Source organism: Macaca mulatta, chromosome 11 (assembly GCF_049350105.2).
Source record: "Macaca mulatta isolate MMU2019108-1 chromosome 11, T2T-MMU8v2.0, whole genome shotgun sequence".
Classification (NCBI taxonomy): Eukaryota; Metazoa; Chordata; class Mammalia; order Primates; family Cercopithecidae; genus Macaca; species Macaca mulatta.
In genome coordinates this window covers 62,882,465-62,888,464 of record NC_133416.1, presented here as the reverse complement: position 1 = coordinate 62,888,464, position 6,000 = coordinate 62,882,465, and positions in this window count along the sequence as shown.

Here is a 6,000-nt window from a genome sequence, read left to right as displayed (position 1 = left end):
GGACTACAGGCACATGCCACCATGCCCAGCTAATTTTTTTGTATTTTTAGTATATACATGATTTTGCCATGTTGGGCAGACTGGTGTTGAACTTCTGACCTCCGGTGATCCACCTGCCTTGGCCTCCTAAAGTGTTGGGATTACAGGCGTGAGCCACCCCACCGGACCCGGTTTTTTTTTTTAATAGAGATAGGGTTTCACCATCTTGCCCAGGCTGATCTCAAACTCCTGGGCTCCTACTCAGCCTCTCAAAGTGTTGGGATTACAGGTGTGAGCCACCACATCCAGCCAAGCCTTACCATTCTTTTGTTTGTTTGTTTTTGAGATGGAGTTTCCCTCTTGTTGCTCAGGCTGGAGTGCAGTGGTGCCATCTCAGCTCATGGCAACCTCCGTCTCCTGGGTTCAAGTGATTCTCCTGCTTCAGGCTCCCCAGTAGCTGGGATTACAGGCATGCAGCACTACGCTCAGCTAATTTGTATTTTTAGTAGAGATGGGGTCTCTCCATGTTGGTCAGGCTAGTCTCGAACTCCTAACCTCAGGTGATCTGCCCGCCTCAGCCTCCCAAAGTGCTGGTATTACAGGCGTGAGCCACTGTGCCCAGCCACCATTTTTTTTTTTTTTTTAATTTTTTTGAAATGGAGTCTTGCTCTGTCACCCAGGCTGCGGTGCAGTGCTGCAATCTCAGCTCACTGCAACCTCCGCCTCCCAGGTTCAAGCAATTCTCCTGCCTCAGCCTCCCGAGTAGCTGGGACTACAGGTGCATGCCACCATGGCTAATTTTTTGTATTTTAGTAGAGATGGGGTTTCACTGTGTTGCCCAGGCTGGTCTTGAACTCCTGAGCTCAGGCTATCGTCCACCTCGGCCTCCCAAAGTGCTAGGATTACAGGCGTGAGCCACTGTGCTCGGCCCGGCCACCATTCTTAAAGATAAAACCAGTTCCCTTAATTTATTTTGTAATCCTCACAACTGCCCTGTGAGGTGGGGAAGGGAGTTGTTTTCCTCCTACTCAACTGGGAGAAAACTTAGGCTCAGAGGGAGAGGTCACCCCATTCGTGAGCAGCAGAACCAGGTCTCACACCAGGGCTTCTGGCCTCAGAGAGCTTCTTGCTGGCAGCAGGTGTGACAGCACTGGAGTGGTACATCAAGACCCTGGCAGGGTGTGGTGGCTCACGCCTGTAATCCCAGCACTTTGGGAGGCTGAGGCAGGTGGATCACTTGAGCGTGGTGGTGGACACCTGTAATCCCAGCTACTCAGGAGGCTGAGGCAGGAGAATCGCTTGAACCCAGGAGGCAGAGGTTGCAGTGAGATGAGATCGCGCCATTGCACTCCAGCCTGGGCAACAAGAGTGAAACTCTGTCGGGGGGAAAAAAAGAATTTAAAAAATTAGCTAGTTGTGGTGGTGGGCAACTGTAATCTCAGCTACTTGGGAAGCTGAGGCAGGAGAATCACTTGAAACTGGTAGGTGGAGGTTTTGGGGAGCCGACTGCCACTGCACTTCAGCCTGGGCGACAGAGGGAGACTTCGTCTCCAGAAAAAAAAGACCCTGATTCTTGCCTGAAGGTTGACCTGTTGACCCTGAGTGAGTGGCTTTACCTCTCTGAGCCCCACTTTCCTGGAAGTGAGATATAAGGGGACTTTGGCAATATGTTCTTCTGGGTACCATAGTAATGCAGTCTTGCCAATTATGAAGGGTGTGGCCTCCCTCAAAAAGTTGGAGCAGAGATGGCCATCCAGTGACTGGAGACTCCTTGTTTTTTTTTTTTTTTTTTTTTTGAGATGGAGTCTCATTCTGTTGCTCAGGCTGGAGTACAGTGGCATGATCTCGGGTCACTGCAACCAACCTCTGCCTCCCAGGTTCAAGCGATTCTTCTGCCTCAGCCTCCCGAGTAGCTGGGATTACAGGCATGTACCACCATGCCCGGCTAACTTTTTTTTTTTTTTTTTTTTTGAGACAATCTCACTCTGTTGCCCAGGCTGCAGTGCAGTGGCGTGATCTCAGCTCACTGCAACCTCCGACCCCCAGGGTTAGAGCGATTCTCCTGCCTCAACCTCCTGAGTAGCTGGGATTACAGGCGTGCACCTGTAATCCTGGCTAATTTTTGTATTTTTTAGTAGAGATGGGGGTTTCACCATGTTGGTCAGGCTGGTCTCGAACTTCTGACCTCGTGATCCGCCTGCCTTGGCCTCCCAAAGTGCTGGGATTACAGGCGTGAGCCACCTCCCCGGCCACACCTGGCTAATTTTTGTATTTTTAGTAGAGATGGGGTTTCACCGTGTTGTCCAGGATGGTCTCAAACTCTTGACCTCAGATGATCCACCCGCCTTGGCCTCCCAAAGTGCTGGGATTATAGGCATGAGCCACCATGCCCGGCCTGGAGACTCCTTTGTGTTCCCCAGTCTCCACCAACCGGTAATACGTAGTGGTGATGTCACCGTGGAGCCCATGCACAGTATTCCCCTGGGGGCTGCACTCAGTGCTAGTGCTGGGGCCTATAACCCACTCTCTGGGGAGCCCCGCAGGGTGGTCTATGAGCTTTGCTGCCAGCAGGACCTGCGAACGCGCAGGTGCAGTCCCTCCTTCAGCCTGCAGTCTGAGAGATGCCATCAAGCACCGTGCCTCTCTCCTTATCCAAAGCTGAGGCCTCTGGACTTAAATTTCAGGCCCCCAATTCAGACCCGACCTCTGGACCTTGAATTTTATCCACCATTCCCCTTACCCTCCCCAGTGGGGAGATGGCTTTGATGATGCATCCTTGTTTCCTTCTTCCCTCCCATCCCTATCTCCTTCTCTTCCCTCTCCCCACTCCTCTCTTACACCTATTTTTCAAAAATTAAAGAAAATGTTTTTTAAACCAAAGTCCGAGAAGCATTGATCCCTCATGCATTTTTGCCTCCCCTTCCCCCCATCCTTCCCCATGCCTCTCACCCTCCTCTGTGTCTCCCACTTTCCTGTTTTTCCTCACCCCTCTCCCAACTCTCCTCTTCTTTCCCCTTGATTCTGGATCCCTTCTTTCCTCCTCACCTTCCTCAAATCCCCTTACCCTTTCCTCTGCTTGGGTGCTGGCTACAAGCTGCTGTGCATGGTACTGGGTCTGGCTGATGCCTACATGCTCTCATAAGGCTGCACCTTTGCTTGAGACATCTGTGGTCCCCATGCTGTGTCGCTGGGCCTAGGTTGAGGCGTGGTGGAGCTGGAGGGCAACCTGGCTTTGCTTGGCGCGGAGGGGCAAGGGTCCCCGCCGCAGTGCACCTATCCCCAGCTGGTGCCAGACAACCAAGGGGCAGCAACCTGGGCCGGCGGGGATGGCTTGGTGGCATATCTGGATGTCAGGCACTTGGAGCAGGTGCTGGAGGATCTGAAGGATGTGAAGGGCCAGGTCTGAGATCAACCACTTCCCACTAAGAGGCCCCTCTATCCTTCGGCCCAGCAAACACATGGGGCTCTGTGTCAACTTTCCAGGCTGTAGAAGTGGGCCATTCTTTGTGTGTATGTGTGTAGTAAAATATATATAACATAAAATTCAGGGACATTGAGTACACACACACTGTTGTGCAACCATCAGCACCATCCATCTCCACAACATTTTCATCTTTCTTTCTTTTTCTTTGAGACAGAGTCTTGCTCTGTTGCCCAGGCTGGAGTGCAGTGGCACAATATTGGCTCTACTAAAAGTACAAAATTAACCAGGCATGGTGGCGCATGCCTGTAATTCCAGCTACTCAGGAGGGTGAGGCAGGAGAATCTCTTGAAACCGGGAGGCGGAGGTTGTGGTGAGTCGAGATTGTGCCACTGCACTCTAGCCTGGGCAACAAGAGCAAAACTCCATCTTGAAAAAAACAAAAAACAAAACAAAAAAAACTAGATGTTTATGGTTAAGGAAACTAATAATAATAATAGAAAAAGATAATATCGATTCTTATAAAATATAGTAATTAAGAAAATTAATCGTTTATCACAAACCCTTGTAGCAGAGCATATCTCCCCATATATACAAACATTGTACCTAGGTTGAATGTGTTCCTCCTCTTACTTTTTTTTGAGACAGAGTTTCGCCAGGCATGGTGGTTCACGCCTGTAATCCCAGCACTTTGGAAGGCCAAGGGGGGCGGATCATGAGGTCAAGAGATTGAGACCATCCTGGCCAATATGGTGAAATCCCATCTCTACTAAAAATACAAAAATTAGCTGGGCGTGGTGACATGTGCCTGTAGTCCCAGCTCCTCGGGAGGCTGAGGCAAGAAAATCAACTGAACCCGGGGGGTGGAGGTTGCAGTGAGCCGAGATCGCGCCACTGCACTCCACTCTGGTGACAGAGCGAGACTCCGTCTCAAAAAAAAAAAAAAAAAAAAGAGAGACGGAGTTTCACTCATCGCCCAGGCTGGAGTGCAGCAACATGATCTCTGCTCACTGCAATCTCTGCCTCCTGGGTTCAAGCGATTCTTCTGCCTCAGCCTTCTGAGTAGCTGGGACTACAGGCACACACCACTATACCCCGCTACTTTTTCTATTTTTAGTAGAGACAGGGTTTCACCATGTTGGCCGGGCTGGTCTGGAACTCCTGACCTCAGGTGATCCACCCGCCTAGGCCTCCCAAAGTGCTGGGATTACAGGCATGGTGAGCCACCGCACCTGGCCCCTCCTCTTACTTTTGGGAACATCCTACTCTATGGAGCAGCTGTTCTTTCACCGCTTTACTTTCTTAATAAACTTGCTTATACCTTGTACTGCGACTCACCCTGAATTCTTTCTTGCATGAGATCTAAGAACCCTCTCTTGTGGTCTGGATGGGGACCCCTTTCCTGTACAAATGCGTTGGCTTCCAACTCCACACAGGCTTGTTCTCTGGGTTTCCCTGGCCTTGTCCTTTCTTCTCCTGTTGCTTTACCAAGTTGCTGCCACCACTCTGCACTTGCTAGTTTGCTTTCAGCTCCTTCCCCTGGTGTTCCTCTAGGAGGGTCCCATTCTCCTGGCCTTCACCTCAGCTCTCCCTCTGCTCACCTGGATATCTCTACTTCCTCCCCTTACTCTGGGGCCCCAGCACGTGCTCCTGACACTGCTCCAGAGAAAGCATCCCATCCAATGGCCTTCTCTTGCTTCTTACCCAAGTTGCCCTCTATACACTATTTGGCAGAGTTCCCTCTTCCTGTCTTTTACTTTTTATTTTTTTGAGGCAGAGTCTTGCTTTGTTGCCCACGGTGGAGAGCAGTGGTGGGTGTGATCACAGTTCACTTCAACCTCCACCTCCTGGGCTCAAGCGATCCTCCCACTTCAGCCTCTAGAGTAGCTGGGACTACAGGTGCTTGCCACCAAGCCCAGCATTTTTTTTTTTTTTTTGGTAGAGATGGAGTTTCACCATGTTGCCCAGACTGGTCTCAAACTCCTGAGCTCAAGCATTCTGCCTGCATTGGCCTCTCAAAGTGCTGGGATTACAGGTGTGAGCCACAGTGCCCAGGCCTCCTATCAAAGTTCTCTTTTCTCTGCCGGGCGCGGTGGCTCACACCTATAACCCCAGCGCTTTGGGAGGCCCAGGCGGGTGGATCACTTGAGGTCAGGAATTCGAGACCAGCCTGGCCAACATGGTGAAACCCTGTCTCTACTAAAAATACAAAAATTGGCCAGGCGTGGTGGTGCGTGCCTGTAATCCCAGCTACTTGGGAGGCTTGAGGCAGGAGAATCGCTTGAACTCAGGAGATGGAGGTTGCGGTGAGCTGAGATAGTGCCACTGTACTCCAGCCTGGGCAACAGAGACTCTGTCTCAAAAAAAAAAAAAAAAGGTTGTCTTTTCTCTTGACCCCTTAGAATGAGGGGAAAAAAACAAAGGCTTTGGAACTCTCCCAGAGATCTGGGTTCAAATCCTAAGACTGCCTTTCACTGGGTTAGATCAATGTGTCAGAGGCGTTTGAACCAGAGTGACTCCATTTTGAGCAGGGCTAGGAAAAGAAGGCTGGGACTTGCTGGGATGCATTCTCAGAATGTTAGGCATTTTTAGCTTCTAGA